General features: G+C 40.6%; 1 protein-coding gene across 3 annotated transcripts in view; it reads left to right on the forward strand.

Moving 5' to 3' along the window:
• The window catches only part of raly (RALY heterogeneous nuclear ribonucleoprotein), a 117852-nt gene extending 113267 nt beyond the window's left edge, over nucleotides 1–4585 (forward strand). For 2 of the 3 annotated variants that reach the window (XM_076745461.1, XM_076745472.1), the window contains exon 9: nucleotides 849–3244. The gene's annotated coding sequence lies outside the window, so the exon portion shown is untranslated. Of the gene's footprint in view, nucleotides 1–848 lie in introns of all 3 variants that reach the window. The other variant, XM_076745482.1, reaches the window with a different exon arrangement.
• The last annotated feature ends 9228 nt before the right edge of the window (nucleotides 4586–13813 follow it).

Consider the following 13813-nt stretch of genomic DNA (forward strand, 5'->3'; position numbering starts at 1 on the left):
TGGAAAAGCAGCCTCGTCCTTTTGTTTTCAGTGTGGTTTGTTTGTTTTGCCAAAAATATTCCAAGAATTTGAGAGTGTGTATCTGAACAACATGTCTCTGATGTTTTGGTTAATTAAAGCTTTGTTTCATCCTGTAAATTTTCACGTCATTCTGCCTCACTGTCTCTCAGCCATGTGAGCATCATCTGCGGTGTGTTATGTCTGTTGATTGGTCAGTTCACACATTCAAAAATGTCAACACCCACTGAAATGCAGCACAGACACACACAGAGGCGCTTCCTCTGACACCAGCATGAGGTTGGCATTTTTGGGTTTTAGTGAAATATCTTGACAGCTCCTGGATGGATTTACGTGGAATTTGGTGCACACATTCATGTGGCCCTCAGAATGAATTGTAAAAACTTTGGTGACCTTCTGACTTTATGTATAGCGCCATCTTTAGGTCGGTTACAATTTGCACTTTGGTTCTGTTTTCAAATTAAACTCCCATCAGCCTCAGCTGCACTTTGTGTTTGCTGATAATTAGCTAACATGCTAACGTCTTTCCATTTTCAGGTTGAGCATGTTAGCATTCTGACATTAGCGTTCAGATCAGATCACCGCTGATCCTAAGTGTAACCCACAGAGCCGCTCACATGGATGTAGACTCTCAGTGTTACTTGTTTTTCTTTATTTTTTCATGTCTTCCACTCTGCTCTGTCATGTATGTTTTTGTGTAAAAACACTTTGAACTGGCCGTAGCCCATTGAGTCTTCAAAGGGCTTTCGTTCTCTGTGATTTTGACTTGTGACGAATTGCTGCTAACGTTCATTTGAGTTGTTGTTAACGATCTGTCCTCTGTGCTTCAGGAACCGAGGACTGTGGAGGAAGAGACAGACAGACAGACAGACAGACAGCAGCATGGACAGACAGAGATCTGGATGACAGCATACGGCCATCAAACAGCAGGGAGCTGGACACACACAAACACACACATTCAAACGCAACAGTGAAAACACACAGAGACAAACTTGACACTGTGTCAGAGCCACAGGGAGATACTAAAACAGCAGGGTATTGCCAGTGCACATCATAAAATGATGAGTTACGCACAGTGACACACACAGAAGAAAAAACACACTGCAATGGAAACTCGATGCTGTGTAGAGCCACAGGGAGATAGTAAAACAGCAGTCTGCCGTCAAAATGCATCTTAAACCAACGGGTTTCACACTCACTCACTCACTCACACACACACACACACACACACACACACACAGATCTGCAGTTGACGGCAGCCACGTTTGGAAAAACCAGAGCTCATCAGATCAACATCTGCTGCTTTGCAGGACTTCAAACAACACGACTGAAGCGGCAACATACTGAGGCTTGTTGGTCACTGACCTTGTTAGAGCAAATTTTTATGAAATTAAAATCAAAAACACATCCCAACAGAAGAGCCACATCAAATAAATCAAATTAATGTTTAATTTGAAACACTTTCTTTTTCTGGTGACATAATTTCACAATGATTTCCTGATAATTTCCAAAACATTTCCAGGAAAAAAACTATGTAATTTGTAGACTAATGACTGACTAATACGCTTCCAGTTAATCAGCCATAATCTGCACAACAGATGAACATGCAACATATGAAACATGAACATATGAAATCTGTTTACAGGCAAGCAACATAAGTCAACACTAAAAAAAATGACTTTGATTTATTTGTAGCTGCTTCAATAACACATCTTTATCACACAAAAAAAGACTTTAAACCTCTATATATTTAACTGTCCTGCGCCAACTCCTGTGAAATGTAAGATAAGATAAGATAAGATAAGATAAGATAAGATTATACAATACACAAACCGTTCCACTGAAAGCTGATAAATCTGTGACAGTAATCAATTATTGCCGGGCTCTAATGCAGCGTATTAATCAGCGAGTTAACTCGTCCAAACACAATGTCGTGGAAATGTTGATAAAACTCTGGTTATTAATAACATCATCAGATCGACGTGACAGCACACCGCAAATCAAATCATGATGAATGTGACGCTACCACTCAATCCTCTAATGGATCGTTTCTCAACCTTGGGGTCGGCACCCCTGATTGTGTCGCTTACATATAAAAGACGAGCTCGTATTTGATGTTTTATACACGACAAACTGTTATCCGAAGTTTGAGAGCTCAAAATGGAGCCACGGGGTAAGAAAAAACAAAGAAAAATGTGACAATATAAACAGGTTTTATTATCAATTAAAAACACGTTCACATGTTTATTGCCTTCAAGTTACATTATCAGTTGTTACAAAGTTGGTTTGTGTTCCAACTTGAAACTTGGAATTATGCAGCTTTTATACAAATATACAGAAACCCCTGAGGCGTTACACGATGACCTCACTCTGCTGAGCCCAGCCAGCGACCTCTGACCCCGTCTGAAAAACTCAAAAATGTGTGTTTTGTTTACAAGTGAGAGTAAGAACCCGTCTCTCATGAAAAGCCAATGCCAATTATTAATCTGATTTTCTCAATTATTATTGTTTTAATTGTTGCTATTATTCGTGTATTCTTGAAGATGAAGGCTGTGAAATTCGATGTGCACCACCAGAGACTCCACACAGCCAACGTCCATATGCACAGTAAAGACCATGCAGGTGGTTTCAGAAGTTTTAGTCCATTCACTAAAAACCACCACACTTCACATTACGGCTAATTTTCGGTCATTCCAGGCCGCTGCTGGCTTGAGTTTGTTTCTGAGCGTATGATTTTATTTGTTTGTTTTTGTCACTGTTGACCTTCCAGAGCCGCTGTTCACCTTGATTTACTCGTTTTTTTCCAGAGCTTTCTTGATGAGGACATTGAAATAGTACAGATGTTAAAGTTGAGCGATTTTCAGAACTCTCCTTTTGCTGAAAATCATTAATCTGTTTGGCTCTTTTATATGAAAGTTTGCTAAAGTTTACACAAAGGTTCCTGCTTAAAGGCCCCTGAAAATGTGGCTTCAGATGTGAAGTATTTTCATATGACATTAAATAGTGAAGGTGCAACAATCAAAATGAAAGTCCTTAAAAACATTGTCAGACATTGTCCATGATGAGTTAAACCATCCAACACGGTGGTGTGATCATGTGACTGACGGCGTCCTGGAAACACGAGCCAACAATCTGTCACAACGCGTTGATTCAAATACTGCTAAATCCTGATTGGTGCACAGAGATGCGGTCCCACCCACCTCAGAACAGAGAGAACGATGCCCCCAAAAAAGAAATAAAAAATGAAATAACAAAAAACTGTTGGCAGTTCATGTGTTTGTGCTGATTAAGGAGGTTTTCAGAACGTGAAATCATCGTCAGGCAGTGGAGGCGGTGATGGACGTGTCGAAGTCCTCGGTATGTTGCCACATTTCAGTGATAAACGGTCAAAACAGAGGAACAGACAGAAGGTTTGCTGCTGTTGATGAATTCTGAACTTCCTTCTTCGTCTGTCCAGGTCATCATCCCTCCATCTTTTCTCTTCTTCAAACACTTTTACTCACCGCCTTCCATTTCGAGAACCTTTCCTCTGAACATCTGTCCACTTTTCTTTACGTTTAATCTTCTTTACCTCCCGTCTCTCTCCCTTCCTTCTTTTCCGTCTCTTCCTTCCCTCCATTCATCTCTTATTCCTTTGCCCAGTTTTGCTCTTCATCCTGGATTCTTCCTTTCATGATTGATTTTCTCTCATTTCCCTTTCTTTTCCTTTGATCTTTTCAACGTTTCTCTCCTTTGCCATCTCTGTTACGTCTTTTCTTTTAGCTTATTTGTCCTCTTCCTGAACCTCCCACATCCTGTTAAAGATGAAAACAAACACATACCTTCTGTCAACGGTCGGTTTGGTCACACCGACTTACAGCATTTCTATCAAAAACAACTATCTGGAGACTTCCTGCAAACTTGTTTAAACAAATTATAACCAAAAAACAGAGTCTGATTATAAATCTGTAGCGCTGCTCTGTTGCCATTTCTTGGTTCAGTTAAGGGTTGACTCACCTTACAGTAAGTTTGTTCATGGCATTATGAAGTTCACCTTTACGTAGGCTGTACTCTACACCATCCATCCTTGTATATACTTGTGATAATCCCATGAATAACCAGCCATTACAGCAGTTTTATCAGTATATGCAAAGGTGAGCTACATCCTGTAATAAAAAGAGGAAAGCCATGCTGATCCACCAAGATATGGCAGATGATTAGATCTGGTTTATGATGTTTATCTTTACCATTACTTTCACTCCCGGATTAGGAGCTCAGGGAGGAATTTGGTTTTGAAACCAATCCGAGCTCTTTTTTACCTTCAGAGGAAAATGGAGGGTTCCTCTCTCCCTTCTTCTTCCTCCAGTTCTCCTGTTTCTCCTTCCTTTTCTTCACATTTTCCCTGTTTTCCCCTCTTGTCCTTGTTGGATTTCTACATGCTGATGTTAAATAGTCGTTGCTGTTATTTTTAATGACTTGTGCGTACTGTGCGATGAAGGTGATGATGCTGACTCCTCTGTCTGCACTGGGAGGGTGCCAGAGGCCTTTACAACACATGTAAATAATCCAAATAAAAGGTTGGAACTTGTGACCGTGGTCTGAAGCCTTTTGTGAACACAGAGCGTCACTGGAAACGGGCCGGCTGAGGCTCAGGAGGGAGAGCGGGTCGTCTATGGATCGCAGGGCCGGTGGTTCGATTCCCATCCTCCACATGTCTGCATGTCAGAGCGTCCATGGACGAGACACTGAACCCCAGGTTGGTCCCGAAAAAGCCTACACTAAATGGACGTCCATGCTTGGTTGGGTGGGCTGAGCAGCTGGAAAAAGAAGAACGTGAAGTTCGTATTGGAAGTATTTTTTTTTCAGTGTCTTTCATGAATCTTCCGTGTTTCTTTCTCTCTTTTTTTGTGCTTTTATGCTCCTGAAACCAACGCAAGTTATTTTTCAGACTGCAGCTCAGTGAAAACATGTAAATCCACATTGTTCTGCAGTAAGAGCCTGGAAATTTCCGTATGATCGTCCGTATTATTTAGCAGCTTGAAATCATGTTACTAACATACAAGACTGAAAAAGTTAAAACGATCGGATTTTCCGCACTCAGTGAAGTGACTACAAAATCTTTAACAGAATACCTCGGATGTGGAGTTTGCATGAGTTTGACAGATGTAGGTGTCAACCAATCAGGGGGGTCTGAATGAAAAAAGCTGTGGAGTTGCATTATGTTACAGGATCTCTTCTTTCTACTTTGTCACTCAAGTGCAATACTAAATAGGTGGATCACCCCTTGAGCTCGCACAGGGCTGGACTATGGTGTTTCTCATACTGGCTTTGCTGCTTTAATAATGTCATATGACCAAAGCGCTGGCAGGAAGGGCTTTGCTCCTGCTCAGTGAGGTCAGCTCAAACATGAAATCCTCCAGAATCCCTGTTTAAAAGCCAGCGGATAAATCTCATCTCATATCTCATCTTATGTAACTACAGGGCTTTGGAGCTCATGACCAGGCCGGCCGGACAGTAACTGTCTCCCTCTGAGTGGCAGCTTGTAGATTTCATTGCCGAGTTAGGTCAGGATACCTTTGACACACTGAATTTAATATATTTTAATTCTGCTTAGAACAAAAATCACAGTCGCCTCTACAGCCAGCACACTCCCAACTCGTCCGGTGAAGGTTTGGTCAGGACCCCTCGGTGTCGCTTTTACCCATTTAGTGTCATTTTTCAATGCACAGGGCTCCGCGGTGAACTTTGCAATACTAAATATCTCCCAACTGTCAACATCAGCTGAACCACACCAGAGCAGACTTGGCCTAATTTGTTGAGATCAGTCATGATGGCAAAATTATAACTATAATCCGAACACATGTTCCTTCACTCCAGCAGCAGAAAAGATAAATATCTGATTGGCCCCTGTGGGAGTCCAGCTGCAGCTGCCTCAGGTTTCCCTCGGCCTTCTTGTGCTCTGAGAGCATTTTTAAGTATAATCGCTCTCAAGAATCAACCTGAAGCCACAACCTCTGCATCTGTAAACACTTTAGCTTTTGATCTACAGAATGTCTCTACATCTTACTTTCTCTGAGCTTTTCAAATGTTCCTTTCTGCTGATTTTGAAAAAAGTAATTGAAGCTAAGGCTTCATGCTGTAACCTGTTAGACCTGCGGTGTGCAAGGTAAGCGCTTCAGATGCTAACTTTGTTGATATATTGGTTTTCAGAGAGCACTTGACATCCAAGTGAGGATTTGAACCTGTAACTATACTATACTTGAAGCTGGAAAACATGTGGTTTTCATAACTGGAACACTCTATGTAGCTTATTAAAACCCTGGAGATTAATGGTTTTAAAAAAACTCGCTCTCTCTGAGCTTCAGTTTTCTTTCTTCCTATGGCTGGTAGCTTCCTCATTAAACCAAAATGTTGAACAAGATGATAAGTTGTGCATCTGCATATCAGAGTGTAACGTTTCATCCACCATAACGAATCCATGATTTCAACCAACAGACGTTTGGAGAGAACAAAACGCAGAAGTTGGTCAGGTGGGGAAGCCTTGTTTGTCACAGTTTAAGTGGACAGATGAGCTTAAAACAACACATTTTCCCTTTTATCGCCGATGGAATGTAGCCATGCAGATATTTTTGCGTCTCTCCTGAACAGTTTTGGATATTTCACACTGTCAAACTTGGTCAAGGTTGGACAAAAAAGACATTTTATTTAAACATATAAAAGGTAATAAAGTGTGAAAAATGCAAAGGTTTCAACATGAATCAGATCAGATGTTTAGCTTTTCTGCTGCTGATGTGAAGGAACACGTGTGCTTCACCGTGAATAAGAACTTTCACTGACCTGATGATCTTGCGACCAGTCGTGACGTCGTCGGCTCACTGCAGCAGTGGCAATAGCAGAACCTGAGCAGCGATGGAAGAGAAGCAGTTTAAAGTGGTTTGAGTTACGGGTTAAACGTATTCACTTGATATAACTGACATCAGATATACTGCATTTTCAGATGGAAGGCAAGAGCCGTTTTTTGACATTTATTGCAAAAATCTATATGTCATTTTTTTTTTTTAATTATCAATTTTAGCCTCAGGTTTATGTCAGTACAATACGACCCTGATTTCAAAAGCAAGTTGTAAAACACAATACTCTGAAAGCAGTAATTAAAGAATTTGATGCAGCAACACGTTTCAAACACAATGGGACGGGAGCAACTAAAGACTGGGAAAGATGTGGAACGCTCCAGAATCACCTGTTTGGAATGTTCCACAGGTAAAGAGGTTGATTGGTAACAGGTGATAGTATCATGGGTGGGTGTGAAAGGGGCATCCTCTTCGCCACAGTAATGCTTTTGAACTTGAGTTCATCCGCTAACCGCCCAGCCTCTTTAACTGTTTGCACCATCTTCACACCCAGCGCGTGACTCGTCCCACCTTCCACTGCAGCTCACATCAGACAATCTAAATATGACAAAGATGTCACAGTCATGCTCTGACTACTGCAAGCTGTGTTGTATATGTAGTTCAAAATGTTAGTACAAATTCATGCTTTCATGTACCAGAAACAACTTGGTTTGGGGGATCAAAAGGGAGATATCTGATCTTGGGAACGTTTGAAATGTGACGGTACATCTTGAAATAATGTACTTTTGGGTACAACAATAAGCTCCTCGTGTATCTCTGCCCCTGAACATGCAGCTTACACATGCTGAATGTTCTTTCAAAGAAAGCCCAGCAGATAAATCTGTTCTGCATGCTTTGTTTCATGTGACATTCACGACAAATTGACTGTCAGTGAAAGAACTCATCAGCTAATTGTCCATGATCACGAAGGATGGGCCTCTGAGGGCAATGCCAGGCCAAGTCATTACCCTCTGAAGGTGACCGGAAATACACGTTAGTCAACTTGGTTCCTGTTATAATGGCTTAATGTCATAATGATGTCATAACCTTAAGCACCTCCACTTATTGCTCGACCCACTGAGTGTGAGCTAAGTGCTTCAGATGCTTGTTTGTAGATCGCTTGTCGTGATATTGGCTTCCAGAAAGCATTTTCAAATCCGAGGCAGGATCTCAGCTCGTAACCTCAACACCTGCACGCACTTATCAAGCTGACCCTCTGACCCAACTTCAACAAACAGCCTCTCACCTGGAGCTCAGAACATTGGAAACACACGTTATTCAACATAACCACAATTTTATGTAACTGCCTAAATGAAAAGGCCTTTGAGAAGACACAAACTCCTGAAGCTGCATTGTACTTTAAACATTTCACTTGATATTTCGGGCCATGCCGCTCCCCCTCATGTTCCTCTCCTGTAAGGTCTCATCACCAGCAACCTTTTTATTCTCTCAGTGCTAGCAGGAAACACCACAGTGATTGAGCATTAAGTCACTCTTCCTGGCTAAACTCCAACTAAGCGTCATTATTTCTACAAAACTTAATCAAAACCCTGAAGGGGGTGTAAAGTTACCTCTCGTGGAAACAGCTTTGAAGCTGCAAATATTACGGTTCAAATTATGGAGGTCAAATGTCACGTCTGACTGGCCCTCTGCTCCAGAGAGAGCATGACCGTGCACCATTTGTGTCTCGCAACACTTGAGCACATCATCACTCATGGTAACTCACGACATGGATTCTGCTTTTTTATGGAAAGCCACCTCAGGAGAAGACCTCCAGTGTGATTCTTCCTCTCACAGGGAAGTCTAGCTTAGAAAAAAGGATGCTTTTATCACCACTTTGGATGAGCAGATGTTCAGTGCACCGTGGCGCTCATATCCACTTCTGACTGCTGTTGCATCTGAAGAGAAAATTTAACATGACTTTATGGGTGCCAATAAACTGGTCAGATGTTTTAAAAATCTAAATTTACAGATCTTAATTCTCCTCATCTCTTCCCCTCTGACACACAAGAGGTTATTTGATGGTTTGATTTGAAGGCAAATGTTCGTCTTCTCTACAAGATTTACTCAGTCTGACTGATATTACAGGTGCTTCAGCAGGCCTCAACACCAGGAGGCAGAACAGCCAATGTGGCCTAATGTGCCCGATCCACCCACCTGCCCGATCAGTACCGCACATGTTCATAGGTCAGGTCCTAAAGCTCGAGCAATGGCTTATTCTGAGCCCAACCAATCTCCAACCAATTACGCTCTAGAACTGCAGTTTGCAGGTATGGATCGGGGACCTGCTGACTGATGACGTGTCTTTTTATGAGTGTTTAGTATTTTCTTCTGGATTTCCAGACAAAGCTGCACAAGTATGGCAGATATAAATTTATAGTCCTGTTTGGGGGCTACCCAGATGGTTCCAATGGAAAAGCTTAGGGAAGCTGCTGTCCTCCGAAAAAGACACCTTTGAAGCATCCACGAAATAGCAGACACTTGAGATGGTGTGGTGTGATCTGCTCTTCCACCCATTCTTTCAGAACTCTGCCTGTCTTCCATCTGTCTGCGATAATCCTTTTTCTCCTGTCGTACTTTTTTTCCAAACCAGATGCCTTTAGGCCCGCTTCAGGAAGAACTAGAGGAATGTTGCAATACTGCCAATAACGTCAATCTGAGTCAGGTAACGGTGGGAGTCCTGCTCAGATGTCATTTTTAAAACCTAGCTACCTGATCAGAAATCTTGAAGACACTTAACGTGCGCTCGTGAAAGCAATGATTTTCTGTCGTTAAATTTTTTGCTGCAATTTATTGCTGTAATTCTGTAAGTAGGTCCAACTTCTACTGTGAATTGAAGTGACTGGTAAAGCAAATTAGAATAATAGACAAGCTTTGTGGGTTCACTAGTTTTGAAAAGGAAAAAAAAGCTCTGAGGCACTGAAATATTAACATTTACTGACAAAAGGTTACATTTTTGGTCAAATACATAATCAGAAAGCAGAGCATCGGGTTGCTGAACAGGTTTTCATATATTTACACTAGAAAATACAGCATTGTGTACCTAAAAAAGCAATGCTGACAATGCAAAAGATTCACATGATTCAGTTCTTAAAGAATAAAACTGCTCAGAAGGCAAAGCATACATCATATACAAGATTATTACTGGTTTCACTAACATATTACTCCATTTTTATCGGTCATTCAGCATGTGACAAGTTATTATAGTTGTTTGATGTGGATCATGCTTAGTCACTACTGAACTCCTGCTTGTTTCTGGGAACTCAGCTTACGTGAACTGTTTTAATGTGGTGTGACAAATATGGACAAATGTGTCGGGCCCATCCTGGTCCACTTCTATGGAGAGTTAATTTGAGTTTTTTCCCACATTTTAAGCTGTATAGGAATTTCTGGCCACTTGAAGGCAAAAACCTAAAACTAACACAAAGCAGCCCAGATTTACCATCGATTTATGAATGTGTTATGGAACAAAGCATTGTCTACATACTTAGGAGCAACATTATCGTCCCCTGGTGTTTCTGTCTGCTTGAACGTAGCTCTGGTTTGGTCTCCACCAACTAAACATATTTTAGCTCTTTTGCTACTATGTTCCATTTTTTTCAACAGCTAATCACCAGCTGTCTGAAGTTGTTACTAAATTTGTTGCTGAAAGTGGCTTATTTAGAGGGTTTGATGAGACTCGAAGGACTCAACTATTGAGCCTATACAGGAAAAACAAGACAACACAATGAATGAAACAGTTTCATTATTTCTCAGTGAAATTTGGGATAAAAAGTGATCTTTTTAAACTACACGAAAGCTCATGAAGATGGTCAAAAAGGGAATTAATGTTAACCAGTAGGGGTGTAACTGTGGACAATTAATCTCAAACAACCAATCTGAAAGAAGCAGGTGGTTCTTCAGCTCCAACGTTTTATTTGTGCTAACTATAGTGTGAATGACTTGCACGCTAATCAGAAGTGCTAATCTCAGCAGATGTTGCTAACCTTTTTTAAAGAAAAACTAACTAAATTAAAAGTAACAAAAACTACAGCTGAGTGTGTTGTTGCCAACAAATAAACAATAGAAGACAGACAAATGGAATAATTATTACCATTTTAATGCAAACTTTTATTCGACAACCTGCATGCATCTGCAGAATCAAACATTGTATGCTGATTGGTTACCGATACCATCTGCCATCAAAAAATAGTGAATAAGCAGCATCTTGTGTTTCAGTAACATTATGTCTCTGCCATGAATTTTGTCTATAAAAAAGCATTACACATTCTTTATGGACAATGAGATGAAGCAACAAAACAGCTGCAACAAACTATAAAAACAGGCAGAAAGCACTAACATTAAAGTGACATTAATTGACTAATTGATTTACAAAAAGAAAATTCTTCAAAACATGAAGTCATTCCTAAATCTGGTTACCACAAAACATTCCACTTGATGCGGTTTTAAGCATAAGTTTACCCTTTGACTCTACAAAATGGTCTCTCTGAGAATACTTCGCTATAAATTAAAAACAAAATCTCAAGTGGCTCATTTCAGACCAAGGCGAAGCCAACATTCAACCTTCCTCAGCATTTCAACGCTTTACATTCATTTAATTGAAGGATTCAAAGCAGTTTACAAAGTGCATTCAGCCTCACCCTCAACCTTCATAAGGAGATTTTCCTTCCAGTCTATCCTATCGATCTTCATGAGTTTATCACAATGTAGTAGTGACTTTCTGGAAACTGCAACCTGAAGGTCCCAGAAAATATGTTTGGTATCTGCCCAACAGTCAGGCAGTGATTTAAGCCTGAGGGTGCTGAATTTATTCTTGTCCAAGACGCAGATGATACAGTTATGTAAATCACTGATTAAACAAGATAATAAATGATGGAGCGGTAAAAATAAAATGCATCTGGCTAAAATTCAGACACGATGTAGACACACCTCCTATATTATATGTACATTGAATAACATGAAAATGACAGTGTTCGATTGTCTTTTTAGAAAATGAAACCGTCTATGTATTGGACGCCTCAGTTTGGACCCAGTGGACTGAGACCTGAGCCCCACAAACAGTCATAAAGTACTGAGAGACAAACTGACAGGCTGTTGGTTTGGCATTTTTCCTGGGATTTGTTGACATTTTATCCTTTAACTATATATGAATTCATATGATTTTGATATGGAATAACACCCAACAGCTAAGATTACATGAAATGGTTGATATTGGCCCTGTGGTCTTAGACGCTAAATAAAACAATGACACTGTCGTTTCGAAAACTTGTGCAAGGCGTCATGGAATATTTGATACCCACTGTAATTAAAGTATGAGTAAAAAAATGTGGAAAAATAAAGTAATATATGAACTTGTTTGAGCAGACATCCTATTCATGCGTGCTAAAAGCTGAAAGTAAAATAAAAACTTTTGTTTGTGAGTTTCATTGCAGTGCTATAAGCAGTACACCCTGTAAGATTTTAAGAAAGTTCACTGTGGTGCAGCCTTCTGTGATAAAGTGCTTTCATGCAGTGAAATATAGGCAAAGTTACAAACCAAGGACTAGAAGGGATTCACCTCTCACAGTGTTCACTTTGAGTGGTTTTCTGTAGCATGGGCTTTTGTTCTGTTTGCTCGGAGCTGGACTGGGCTGCAGCTGTTCAGCAGTGAGGGTTGCCCATTCGGCAGAAACAGACAGTTCTGAAGAGCCGACACTGGCAAAAGGCACAAACATCACAGCACACATTGCTTGGAGATTTACAGCTTCCCCCCATGGGAATGCAGTTAGCGGGAGGAGGAGGGTGCTTCTTCACACCCAATTTGTTCTGAGAGAGAGAGAGAGAGAGAGAGAGAGAGAGAGAGAGAGAGAGAGAGAGAGAGGCTTACAAGATGTGAGATCGTACCATCTCTGGAACAGTGATGTGGACCATGAGAAGCAGCTGAACGTTGATTTGTATTGATATTACTTTGTCAAACAAGGAACATATTGATTAACACAAACTGAGTTATATCTGATAATTTAGCAATCAATACAGCCTTTTTTGGGGTCATACCTTCTTCTGTTTCCTTGTTTTCTTGTTCTTCTTTGCTTGTTTAGGCAACTCTGGAAAAAAACATCAGAAAATAAAGATGCTTCTATACTTTCACAGCAGAAAAAAATAAAATAAAATAAAATAATTCCATGACTATCAGTCTGGCTTGTAGCCGGTGTGTCTCATCAGGAAACACCAGTATGCAAGTACAGTATAAACATGACCAGGAGTGTTAATGGGAGTAAATTATTCAAAATTTGAGACATTTACGATAAATGGGCTGTATTAATGTAGCACTTTACATTTAAACGGTGCCACACTATCTGGACTGTTCACAAACTAATTGAAAACATTACAGTTTAAACTCACAAACCTACCTACAATAACTACAGGAGGCGGGCCGATCTCATGGCTCAGAGACAGAGCGGTAGATACAGTGACCCGATTGGTGGAGAGCCTCTCATCAGGAATCATGTGGGCAGAGCAAAGGAAGTAATCTGTCACAACGAGGACAAAGCAGCCGAGCAGCAGGAAGACATGCATCTTTCTCTGGAACCAAAGTAAAGAGGAAGGACACCGAGGTTAAATGTTTGTTTTTGGCAAGTATGAAGATAAAATTTCCCAGCAGGAACTCAAAAGCATCCACTTTCCAACCATCCAACCGTCTTAGCACAAGGTTTGGTCACTGGTGGGAAACCTTTGGTAGAAACAGGAGACAACTTTTTGTGCATTAGAAAATCAGAATAGAAAATTCCACAACATTTTAATCTTGAGGTGCAAACTTAAAGTGACGATGTCTTCCCTTTCAACACTGCTAGCCCCTTTTTAGCGCTACATCTTTGTGTGATCAAGCTGCATTTTATCATCTTTCCCTTTATTGAACAGCTATCAGTTATTCTGGTTTCATACGGTTT

The sequence above is a fragment of the Chaetodon auriga genome, chromosome 2, assembly GCF_051107435.1.
Source record: "Chaetodon auriga isolate fChaAug3 chromosome 2, fChaAug3.hap1, whole genome shotgun sequence".
Taxonomy (NCBI): domain Eukaryota; kingdom Metazoa; phylum Chordata; class Actinopteri; order Chaetodontiformes; family Chaetodontidae; genus Chaetodon; species Chaetodon auriga.